The 13,327-nt window shown below is 47.2% G+C and overlaps 1 pseudogene; it reads left to right on the top strand.

Annotated features, from left to right (window-relative positions):
• The window catches only part of LOC106567298 (serine/threonine-protein kinase mTOR-like), a 153,861-nt pseudogene that overhangs the window by 113,750 nt on the left and 26,784 nt on the right, over positions 1 to 13,327 (top strand).

The following is a 13,327-nucleotide window of genomic DNA, read 5'->3' as shown; positions in this document are numbered from 1 at the left end:
TTGGCCCATTCCTCCTGACAGAGCTGGTGTAACTGAGTCAGGTTTGTAGGCCTCCTTGCTCGCACACGCTTTCTCAGTTCTTCCCACAAATGTTCTATAGGATTGAGGTCAGGGCTTTGTGATGGCCTCTCCAATACCTTGACTTTGTTGTCCTTAAGCCAATTTGCCACAACGTTGGAAGTATGCTTGGGGTCATTGTCCATTTGGAACACCCATTTGCGACCAAGCTTTAACTTCCTGACTGATGTCTTGAGATGTTGCTTCAATATATCCACATAACTGTCCTCCCTCATGGTGCCATCTATTTTGTGAAGTGCAGCAGTCCTTCCTGCAGCAAAGGACCCACACAACATGATGCTGCCACCCCCGTGCTTCACGGTTGGGATGGTGTTCTTCGGCTTGCAAGCTCCCCCCTTTTCCTCCAAACATAACAATGGTCATTATGGCCAAACAGTAATATTTTTGTTTCATCAGACCAGAGGACATTTCTACAAAAAGTACAATCTTTGTCCCCATGTGCAATTGCAAACCGTTGTCTGGCTTTTTTATGGCTGTTTTGGAGCAGTGGCTTCTTCCTTGCTGAGCAGCCTTTCAGGTTATGTCGATATAGGACTCGTTTTACTGTGGATATAGATACTTTTGTAACTGTTTCCTCCAGCATCTTCACAAGGTCCTTTGCTGTTGTTCTGGGATTGATTTGCACTTTTCGCACCAAAGTACATTCCATTCTAGGAGACAGAACGTGTCTCCTTCCTGAGAGGTATGACGGCTGCGTGGTCCCATGGTGTTTATACTTGCGTACTATTGTTTGTACAGATGAACGTGGTACCTTCAGGCGTTTGTAAATTGCTCCCAATGATGAACTAGACTTGTGGAGGTCTACAATTTTTTTCTGAGGTCTTGGCTGATTTCTTTAGATTTTCCCATGATGTCATGCAAAGAGGCACCGAGTTTGAAGGTAGGCCTTGAAATACATCCACAGGTACACCTCCAATTGACTCAAATTATGTCAATTAGCCTATCAGAAGCTTCTTAAAGCTATGACATAATTTTCTGGAATTTTCCAAGCTGTTTAAAGGCACAGTCAACTTAGTGTATGTAAACTTCTGACCCACTGGAATCTGTCTGTAAACAATTGTTGGAAAAATTACTTGTGTTATTGTTAGGGGTGTGTACGGGAGGCGAAGTCAGGTGCAGGAGATCAGAGTGATCAGGCTCACTTTAATTCCGGTCCAAAAACAACAGCACATAACAACATAAATGTGCGAAAAAACACGGAACATAACAAAAGTATGGCGCCAGACAATATCCACATAACAAATAAACAATTACACACAAAGACATGGAGGGGAACAGAGGACTAAATACATGCAGTGTGATTATGGGATGAAAACCAGGTGTGGATGGAACAAGACAAAACAAATGGACATATGAGAAATGTCCATTCGAACAAGGAGAGGAGCCGTCGTGACAGTGCCCCCCCTTGACGCGCGGCTCCAGCGGCGCGCCGACACCAGCCTCGGGGACGACCTGGAGGGCGAGGCAACGGTGAAACTCGCGCAGCAGTTCGTGGTCCAAAACATCCGCAACCGGGACCCAGCACCTCTACTCCGGACCGTACCCCTCCCACTCCACGAGGTACTGAAGGCCCCCCGCCCAACGCCTCGAATCCAGGATGGAACGAAAGGAGTACGCCAGGGCCCCCTCGATGTCCAGAGGGTGCGGAGGGACCTCCCGCACCTCAGATTCCTGGAGCGGACCAGCCACCACCGGCCTGAGGAGAGACTCATGAAACGAGGGGTTAATACGGTAATCAGAGGGAAGCTGTAATCTGTAACACACCTTGTTCACCCTCCTCAGGATTTTGAATGGCCCCACAAACCGCGGACCCAGCTTCCGGCAGGGCAGGCGAAGGGGCAGGTTTCGGGTCGAGAGCCAGACCCGGTCCCCCGGTGTGAATAGCCTCCCACGACTCCTCCGCGCACCTGAACCAGTCGTCCACCGCAGGAGCCTCGGTCTGACCCTGATGCCACGGCGCCCGAACCGGCTGGTACCCCAATACGCACTGAAAGGGGGAGAGGTTAGTGGAGGAGTGGCGAAGCGAGTTCTGTGCCATCTCGGGCCCAGGGCACGAACGCCGCCCACTCCCCTGGCCGGCCCTGGCAATAGGACCGCAGAAACCTGCCCACATCCTGGTTGACTCTCTCTACCTGCCCGTTACTCTCGGGGTGGAAACCCGAGGTAAGGCTGATCGAGACCCCCAGATGTTCCATGAACGCCTTCCAGACTCTCGACGTGAACTGGGGACCCCGATCAGACACTATATCCTCAGGCACCCCGTAGTGCCGGAAGACGTGAATAAACATGGCTTCTGCAGTATGTAGGGCCCTAGGAAGACCGGGCAGAGGGAGGAGATGACAGAACTTAGAGAAACGATCCACAACGACCAGGATCGTAGTGTTTCCCTGTGAAAGAGGTAGATCGGTTAAAAATCCACAGACAGGTGTGACCGAGGTCGTTGTGGAACGAGTAAGGGGTGTAGCTTACCTCTGGGCAGGTGTCTCGGAGCCTTACACTGGGCACACACCGAGCAGGAGGAAACATAAACCCTCACGTCCTTAGCCAAGGTGGGCCACCAGTACTTCCCAGTCAGACAGCGCACCATCTGACCGATCCCCGGATGACCAGAGGAGGGTGACGTGTGGGCCCAATAGATCAACTGGTCATGGACAGCAGACGGAATGTACATGCGCCCGACAGGACACTGGAGGGGAGCGGGCTCTGTACACAACGCCTGCTCAATGTCCGCGTCCAGCTCCCATATGACCGGCGCTACCAGGCAAGAGGCCGGGAGTATGGGAGTCTGATCCATGCGCTGCTCCTCTGTGTCATACAGCCGGGACAGTGCGTCTGCCTTCGTATTCTGGGAACCTGGTCTGTAGGACAGGGTAAACACAAAACGGGTAAAGAACATGGCCCACATTGCCTGACGAGGATTCAGTCTCCTCGCTGCCCGGATGTACTCCAGGTTGCGGTGGTCAGTCCAGATGAGGAAAGGGTGTTTAGCCCCCTCAAGCCAATGTCTCCACGCCTTCAATGCTTTAACCACAGCCAACAGCTCCCGGTCCCCCACATCATAGTTTCGCTCTGCTGGGCTGAGCTTCTTCGAGAAGAAAGCACAGGGGCGGAGTTTTGGTGGCATACCCGAGCGCTGTGAGAGCACAGCTCCTATCCCAGCCTCGGACACATCCACCTCCACTATGAATGCCAAAGAGGGATCCGGATGGGCCAGCACGGGAGCCAAAGTTAACCTCTTACATCTAGACGTTCCGCTAGCGGAACACCTGCTCCAATATCCAATGATAGGCGTGGCGCGAATTACAAATTCCTCAAAAATACGACTATTTCACAGCATTTTAAAGACAAGACTCTCCTTTATCTAACCACACTGTCCGATTTCAAAAAGGCTTTACAGCGAAAGCAAAACATTAGATTATGTCAGCAGACTACCCAGCCAGAAATAATCAGACACCCATTTTTCAAGCTAGCATATAATGTCACAAAAACCCAGAAGACTGCTAAATGCAGCACTAACCTTTGATGATCTTCATCAGATGACAACCTTAGGACATTATGTTATACAATGCATGCATGTTTTGTTCAATGAAGTTCATATTTATATCAAAAAACAGCTTTTTTACATTAGCATGTGACGTTCAGAACTAGCATACCCCCCGCAAACATCCGGTGAATTTACTAAATTACTCACGATAAACGTTCACAAAAAACATAAATTATTTTAAGAATTATAGATACAGAACTCCTCTATGCACTCGATATGTCCGATTTTAAAATAGCTTTTTGGTGAAAGCACATTTTGCAATATTCTCAGTAGATAGCCCAGCCATCACGGCTAGCCATTTAGACACCGACCAAGTTTAGCCCTGACCAAACTCCGATTTACTATTACAAAAGTTTCATTACCTTTGTTGTCTTCGTCAGAATGCACTCCCAGGACTGCTACTTCAATAACAAATGTTGGTTTCGTCCAAAATAATCCATCGTTATATCCAAATAGCGGCGTTTTGTTCGTGCGTTCAAGACACTATCCCAAGTGTAAATAAGGGTCACGAGCATGGCGCGATTCGTGACAAAAGATTTCTAAATATTCCATTACCGTACTTCGAAGCATGTCAACCGCTGTTTAAAATCAATTTTTATGCAATTTTTCTCGTAAAAAAGCGATAATATTCCGACCGGGAATCTGCGTTTAGGTAAACAGAGGAAAGAAAACAAAGCATTCGGTCGACGCGGGAACGCGCCTGAGTCTCACAGTACTGTAACCAGCCACTACCCAAACGCGCTACTTTTTTTCAACCAGAGCCTGCAAAGCCACGATTCAGCTTTTTGCCATCCTTCTGAGAGCCTATTGGAGCCGTAGGAAGTGTCACGTTATAGCAGAGATCCTCAGTCTTCAATAAACAGAGGCAAGAAGAACGACACCTTGTCAGACAGGCCACTTCCTGCATGAAATCTTCTCAGGTTTTGGCCTGCCAAATGAGTTCTGTTATACTCACAGACACCATTCAAACAGTTTTAGAAACTTTGGAGTGTTTTCTATCCAAAGCTAATAATTATATGCATATTCTAGTTTCTGGGCAGGAGTAATAATCAGATTAAATCGGGTACGTTTTTTATCCGGCTGTGAAAATACTGCCCCCTAGCCATAACAGGTTAAGTTGCTGTATCAGGTTGAGTTCAGAATACCTTATTTATTGCCACTTGACTTCAATACAACCAGAATGGAACAAATTTGCTTAAAACAATATTTTAAGCTTTCCTGTCAATTCAAGGGGAAATATATTCTCCTGGATTTGGAAACTGCCAGGAAAGTCCAACAGTCTGTTGCTTTGGTGTGAAACTGAACTCTCATTGGAACGATTGCAAATGTAACGCGCCTCTCGGAAATCACACGGTTTAGAAACCGTACCTCAAACCTGTTTAATAACATTGTTACAGTTTTTCCTCCCCGACGCCAATTTATTGTAAGTGATTGTATTGGATTGCAGGCAGCCGACCTGTTTTCCACTCTCGACATAAAATCATTTCATTACGTTTAGGTATGATGTCAGAGAGTCATAGCATCAAAACAAAGTTAGTTGGTCAATACAGTTTAGCAGATGTTATAGCAGGTGCAGCGAAATGCTTATGTTACTAGCTCCTAATAATGCAGTAAAATGTCAAACAGTGTCACGACTCCCACTGAAGGTGGCGCCCCCTCCTGCTTGGGTGGCGCTCGGCGGTCGTCGTCACCGGCCTACTAGCTGCCACTGATTCCTTTTGTTTTCCCCCCCTTTCTGTTATTGTTTGCACCTGTCCTCAGTTGGGTTGATTAGCAGGGCTATATTAGCTAGTTGGCCCGCCTGCTCTTTGTGCGGGATTGTTTCTCATTTTGTATTGCTTGTGTATACGCTGTTGGTGTTTTGCGCTAGTGCGTGTTTTTGCGCCGACTGTGTTTGTCCCTTGTGGTTGGGGCACTTTGTTTTGTGTGCGCTCATATTGCTATTTGGGGTGGCTTGTGTTTTCGCCGTTGGGCTCATTACAAGCCATTACCCTATATCGCTGCTTCCTGCGTCTGATTCCTCTCCCACAACGCTCAAGCCTTACAAACAGGTGCCCATAATAATACACTTCTTTTTTTTACCCAGAAGGAACAAGAAATCAAGAAATGTCTGAATGAATCCAATTAACAACCCATATAATGTAACAGTAATCAAAATACAATCTATATGTATATGCACCAGATTGATTTACACAAGATATACTAAGAATGTTATGTACATCAGTAGAATATTTATTTAACTAGGCAAGTCAGTTAAGAACAAATTCTTATTTACAATGACGGCCTAGGAACAGTGGGTTAACTGCCTTGTTCAGGGGCAGAGCGACAGATTTTGACCTTGTCGGCTCGGGGATTTGATCAAGCAACCTTTTGGTTACTGGCCCAACGATCTAACCACTAGACTACCTGCCGACCCAAATACAGTTTATAAATAAATACACAGTGTGTATGAACAGTGTAACTAAAATGCAATTCATTGAATGGTGTATATAGAAATGATGGACAGTATGTGAATAGAAAATGTATGTATAGTAGTGGTTATATCGGATGAGTGACCAGTGTCTCTATGTATATAGGGCAGCATTCTCTAAGGTGCAGGGTAGAGTACCGGGTGGTAGCCGGCTAGAGGTGACTGTTTAACAGTCTGATGGCCTGGAGATAGAAGCTGTTTTTCAATCTCTCGGTCCCAGCTTTGATGCACCTGTACTGACCTCGCCTTCTAGATGGTAGCGGGGTGAACAGGCAGTGGTTGAGGTCCTTGATGATCTTTTTGGCCTTCCTGTGACACCGGGTGCTGTAGATTTCCTGGAGGGCAGGCAGTGTGCCCCCGATGATGCGTTGGGCTCTACACCCTCTGGAGAGCACTGTGGTGCAGACGTTGAAATTGCCATACCAGGCAGTGATACAGCCCGACGCTCTCAATGGTGCTTCAAGTTTGTGAGGGTCTTAGGGGCCAAGCCACATTTCTTCAGCCTCCTGAGGTTGAAGAGGCACTACACTATCTGTGAAGGGGACCATTTTAGGTTGTCAGTGATGTGCACGCAAAGGAACTTGAATCTTTTGACCCTCTCCACTGCGGCTCTGTCGATGTGGATGGGGGTGTGCCCCTCTCTGCTGTCTACTGTGGTCCACTATCAGCGCCTTCATTTTGTTAACGTTGAGGGAGAGGTTATTTTCCTGGCACCACTCCGCCAAGGCACTCAACTCCTCCTTGTAGGCTGTCTCGTCATTGTTGGTAATCAGTCCCCGCACTATTATGTTGTCAGCCAACTTGATGATTGAGTTGGAGACGTGTGTGGCCACGCAGTCATGGGTAAATATGGAGTACAGTAGGGGGCTAAGCACGCACCCCTGTGGGCCCCCGTGTTGAGGATTAGTGTCTAGGACCCAGTTGCACAGGGAGGGGTTCAGACCCAGGCCCTGAGCTTTGTGATGAGCTTGGATGGCACTATGGTGTTGAAGGCTGAGCTGTAGTCGATGATCAGCATTCTTACATAGGTAGTCATCTTGTCCAGGTGGGATAGGGCAGTGTGCAGTGCAATGGCGATTGCATCGTCTGTGGATCTGTTGGGGCAGTATGCAAATTGTCTCATGTCTGAGATGTTGAATTACAGCTCCACTCTATTCTGACGTTTTGACACTTTGATTGCCTTACAGAGGTCATAGTTGGTCTGTTTGTACACGTCCATGTTCCCAGTCACCTTGCCTTGGTTAAATGTGGTGGTTTGCGCATTCAGTCGAGCAAACATTGAGAGAATAATGTGATTATGGGCAAACAAGGAGCACATGTCTGAAAGAAGGCCCTGTTCTAAAAGCCGGGCCCCTCTGCGGGGGTCCATGGTTAGCTTTTCACCCTCCACAGTTGTGTGGTATACTTGAGTTGTTTATTTAGCAAGAGCTTCAAACAGGGAAAATCTGGGGGTCTGTACATCCATGGAAGGGGATGGGGAAAGTAGGGCAGTGGTTCTCACACCTCTCCTTGGGGACCCCCAGACTTTCACAATTTAGTTGTAGCCTTGAAATAGCACACCTGATTTGTTTAATCAAGGGATTGATGATTAGTTGAAAAGTTGAATTAGGTGTGCTATCACTGGAATAGATCAAATATATTGAACGGCTGGGGGTCCTCGACGAGAGGTTTCGAGAACCTCTGGGCCAAGGGACCGAACTCAAGGTTCGACTGTTAAACCCTTTTGACACTTTGGTCCACTTTGGCGCTGCTAGCCTTGTCCTAGCCTTGTCTGTACAGTATGTTTGTATTGGAACAGAAACATTATCAACGTCATTGTCCATAAAGAAATTATTCTCTCTTCTTTCCCAGTCCTTGACACACAAGTCCCTGGTCCTTCTCCTGGCGCTGGACCCCTCCAAACAACTGGACCACCACCTGCCCACCACCCACCCCCACGTCACTTACGCCTACATGAAGTACATGTGGAAGAGCCAACCCAAGGTATAGTAGCATTGTTGAAAAGGTGTTCTCTGTAAAGAGGAGCAGAACTAAAGGAAAATGTAGTTGCTCTATCAATGTGTTTTAATGTAAGGAAATGCAGGGGACAAAAAATGTGAAATCTTGGTGGGGCTAATGAAATATTTTTGACTATTGTGTGTAGGGAATCAACCAAAATAAAAAGCATCAACATTACAGGAAAAAAGTGCAGCAGTAATCAGGTTTCCATTCCACCTTTTTATGCGAGTAAAGTACATGTTGGATAGAAAATGTCATGACAGGCCTGATGGAAACAGAACATTTGTCTGTAAACTTTCCAAATATCGACAAAACAAAATATGCTAGACAAGGTGGGATCTGGGATCTCTTTGTGTCTTTAAAATGTATTATCTGAGAAATGGTTGTAGAAATACAAAGTAAACTCAAATCAAATTGTATTGGTCACATACAGGTCATTAGCAGATGTTATTGCGATTGTAGTGAAATGCTTATGCTTCTAGATCCGACAGCGCAGCAGTATCTAACAGGTAATATCTAACAATTCCACAACAAAACCTAATATCTAACAAATTCCACAACAAAACCTGTGTACACACAATCTAGTAAAGGATTGGGATAAGAATATATAAATATAAAATAAACTCAGCAAAAAAAAGAAACATCCTCTCACTGTCAACTGCGTTCATTTTCAGCAAACTTAACGTGTAAATATTTGTATGAACATAAGATTCAACAACTGAGACATGAACTAAACAAGTTCCACAGACATGTGACTAACAGAAATGTAATAATGTGTCCCAGAACAAAGGGGGGGTAAAAATCAAAAGTAACAGTCAGTATCTGGTGTGTCCACCAGCTGCATTAAGTACTGCAGTGCATCTCCTCCTCATGGACTGCACCAGATTTGCCAGTTCTTGCTGTGAGATGTTACCCCACTCTTCCACCAAGGCACCTGCAAGTTCCCAGACATTTCTGGGGGGAATGGCCCTAGCCCTCACCCTCCGATCCAACAGGTCCCAGACGTGCTCAATGGGATTGGGATCTGGGCTCTTCGCTGGCCATGGCAGAACACTGACATTCTTGTCTTGCAGGAAATCACACACAGAACGAGCAGTATGGCTAGTGGCAGTGTCATGCTGGAGGGTCATGTCAGGATGAGCCTGCAGGAAGGGTACCACATGAGGGAGGAGGATGTCTTCCCTGTAACGCACAGCATTGAGATTGCCTGCAATGACAACAAGCTCAGTCCGATGATGCTGTGACACACCGCCACCATGACGGACCCTCCAACTCCAAATCGACCCTGCTCCAGATTCCAGGCTTCGGTGTAACGCTCATTCCTTTCGACGATAAACGCGAATCCGACCATCACCCCTGGTGAGACAAAACTGCGACTCGTCAGTAAAGAGCACTTTTTGCCAGTCCTATCTGGTCCAGCGATGGTGGGTTTGTGCCCATTGGCGACGTTGTTGCCGGTGATGTCTGGTGAGGACCTGCCTTACAACATGCCTACAAGCCCTCAGTCCAGCCTCCCTCAGCCTATTGCGGACAGTCTGAGCACTGATGGAGGGATTGTGCGTTCCTGGTGTAACTCGGGTAGTTGTTCTTGCCATCCTGTGCCTGTCCAGCAGGTGTGATGTTCGGATGTACCGATCCTGTGCAGGTGTTGTTACACTTGGTCTGCCACTGCGAGGACAATCAGCTGTCGTCCTGACTCCCTGTAGTGTTGTCTTAGGCGTCTCACAGTACAGATATTGCAATTTATTGCCCTGGCCACATCTGCAGTCCTCATGCCTCCTTGCAGCATGCCTAAGGTACGTTCATGCAGATGAGCAGCGACCCTGAGCATATTTCTTTTGGTGTTTTTCAGAGTCAGTAGAAAGGCCTCTTTAGTGCCCTAAGTTTTCATAACTGTGACCTTAATTGCCTACCGTCTGTAAGCTGTTAGTGTCTTAACGACCGTTCCACAGGTGCATGTTCATTAATTGTTTACGGTTCATTGGACAAGCATGGGAAACAGTGTTTAAACCCTTTACAATGAATATCTGTGTAGTTATTTGAATTTTTACAAATTATCTTTGAAAGACAGGGTCTTGAAAAAGGGATGTTTCTTTTTTTGCTGAGTTTATATGGATGAGCAGTGACAGAGCGGCTAGGATGCAATAGATAATATAGAATAGATAGTGTAGTAGACAGTATATACACGTGAGATAAGTAATGCAAGATATGTAAACATTCTTAAAGCGGCATTATTAAAGTGACTAGTGTTCCATTTATTAATAAAGTGGACAATGATATCAAGTCTGTAGGAAGCCAGCCGCCTCTTTGTGCTAGTGATGGCTGTTTAACACTGATGGCCTTGAGATTGAAGCTGTTTTTCCAATCTCTCTGTCCCAGCTTTGATGCACCTGTACTGACCTCGCCTTCTGGATGGAAGCGGGGTGAACAGGCAGTGGCTCGGATGGTTATTGTCCTTGATGATATTTTTGTCCTTCCTGTGACATCGGGTGTTGTAGGTGTCCTGGAGGGTAGTTTGCCTCCAGTGATGCATTGTGCAGACAGTACCACCCTCTGGGGAGCCCTGCGATTGCGGGCGGTGCAGTTGCCGTACCAGGCGGTGATACAGCCCGACAGGATGCTCTCGATTGTGCATCTGTAAAAGTTTGTGAGTGTTTTTGGTGACAAGACAAATTTCTTCAGCCTCCTGAGGTTGAAGAGGCGTTGTTGCGCCTTCTTCACCACGCTATCTGTGTGGGTGGACCATTTCAGTTTGTCCATGATGTGTACGCCGAGGAACTTAAAACTTTCCACCTTCTCCACTATTGTCCCATCGATGTGGATAGGGGGGTGCTCCCTCTGCTGTTTCCTGAAGTCCACGATCATCTCCTTTGTTTTGTTGACGTTGAGTGTGAGGTTATTTTCCTGACGCCACACTCCGAGGGCCCTCACCTCCTCCCTGTAGGCCGTCTCATCGTTGTTGGTAATCAAGCCTACCACTGTAGTGTTGTCTGCAAACCCTTCTACCATGTGTTCCAAAGGTTCCTGGCTCTCCCAGTGTGGGACTCATTAGGGAATTGTTGGGGCTGCTGGGGCTGGGGCTTACATAGGTGTGATCATGGCTTGCCCACCAGCCTGCTGCCTGCCACAGAGCTATAGTAGGGCCAGCTGCAGGAGCCACTCACAGCTCACAAGGCAGGAATCTTAATGGCACCCCGGTCCCTGCCAGAGAGGAGCCATCCATCCCCACTCTGTAGGGGAATAAAGTTTTGAAACTAATTTCCATTTAAACCCTGTTGAATACCACTCTTATCAGATGGATGTGTGTGGGGGAATAGCGTAGAGAGCCTGGAGCCAGTTGTATTTTCACTATGTCAGGAGAGTTGAGTTGAATCCCTGTTTTGAATGAGAATTCTTATTTGTGTGTCTGTTGTTCTTCTGTCCCCCATCAGATTGAAGCCTTCCAACACACGCAACACTTTGTCCAGGGGATGCAGCAGCAGGCCCAGCATGCCACAGCATGAGGACAAGCAACACCAGCAGGAGCTCCACAAGCTCAAGGCCAGGCCAGGACTCCTACCACAACTACTTTAGGAAAAAAACAAATCAGTCGCACTCTATTTGTTATTGCAGTGTGAGCTTTTAAAAAAATCAACAGACGAACATTTTCTCAGCCCACATGTTCTCCCTCATCTAAAGGGTCACGTTCAGAGCCTTCTGCTCTTTCTCCAGGACCGTGACCCGACCCCGGTGCTGTTACTCCTCTACGTCTCCCTCCCTCACTACTTGCTACTGGCATTTGTCTTGCAACCCCGTCAAGTTCTCTCTCGTTTCATTCTGTGTAAACAGACTCTGGGACAGTTGTAGGATGATAGATCCCAAATTCATACAACCAGTAGGCCTAGGCTAGATCCAGTTATATAAGCGCAGCAATGCGCGCATAGCAGTAGGCTAGGCTACGCGCAAATGTTCGTTCTATAATGCAATTAGTGAGAGAACACCATTATGAGTGGTTTCATGTGACAGACATCAAAATATCTGTTAGAAATTTAGAAAGAGGGGACATCCAAATATGCAACAACTAGTATGGGTTGCCAATATCACTAGGATTGTACCTTTGGCTACTGGACAATGAAAGAACATTGTTTTTGAAAACCAAAAGAACATGAGAGAAAAATACTTCTGGTTTCAATGGCACATGGAAGTCTTTATAAAATAATTGCCTGCATGTTTAGTTGGATTTTAGCTAGGCTACTTTGAAGCAACGTAAGACATGCCTCATAATGCCCATGGGCACCATGCCACATTTGGTTGGAGATAAGTAGCTAGATGCCTGCTGGCTGAGGGATGACTGATTACACAGTCTTCAACTGGCAGCTTCATTAAATAGTACCCGCAAAACACCAGTCTCAACGTCAACAGTGAAGAGGCGACTCCGGGATGCTGGCCTTCTAGGCAGAGTTGCAAAGAAAAAGCCATCTCTCAGACTGGCCAATAAAAATAAAATATACTGCTCAAAAAAATAAAGGGAACACTAAAATAACACATCCTAGATCTGAATGAATGAAATAATCTTATTAAATACTTTTCTTTACTTTTCAGGTCTGGGGAACGGGCAGGCCAGTCCATAGCATCAATGCCTTCCTCTTGCAGGAACTGCTGACACACTCCAGCCACATGAGGTCTAGCATTGTGTTGCATTAGGAGGAACCCAGGGCCAACCGCACCAGCATATGGTCTCACAAGGGGTCTGAGGATCTCATCTCGGTACCTAATGGCAGTCAGGCTACCTCTGGCGAGCACATGGAGAGCTGTGTGGCCCCCCAAAGAAATGCCACCCCACACCATGACTGACCCACCGCCAAACCAGTCATGCTGGAGGATGTTGCAGGCAGCAGAACGTTCTCCACGGCGTCTCCAGACTATGTCACGTCTGTCACATGTGCTCAGTGTGAACCTGCTTTCATCTGTGAAGAGCACAGGGCGCAAGTGGCGAATTTGCCAATCTTGGTGTTCTCTGGCAAATGCCAAACGGCCTGCATGGTGTTGGGCTGTAAGCACAACCCCCACCTGTGGACGTTGGGCCCTCATACCACCCTCATGGAGTCTGTTTCTGACCATTTGAGCAGACACATGCACATTTGTGGCCTGCTGGAGGTCATTTTGCAGGGCTCTGGCAGTGCTCCTCCTCCTCCTCCTTGCACAAAGGTGGAGGTAGCGGTCCTGCTGCTGGGTTGTTGCCCTCCTACGGCCTCCTC

This window comes from Salmo salar, chromosome ssa13 (genome assembly GCF_905237065.1).
Source record: "Salmo salar chromosome ssa13, Ssal_v3.1, whole genome shotgun sequence".
NCBI classification, from domain to species: domain Eukaryota; kingdom Metazoa; phylum Chordata; class Actinopteri; order Salmoniformes; family Salmonidae; genus Salmo; species Salmo salar.
This window is presented reverse-complemented; position numbering and strand designations above follow the sequence as displayed.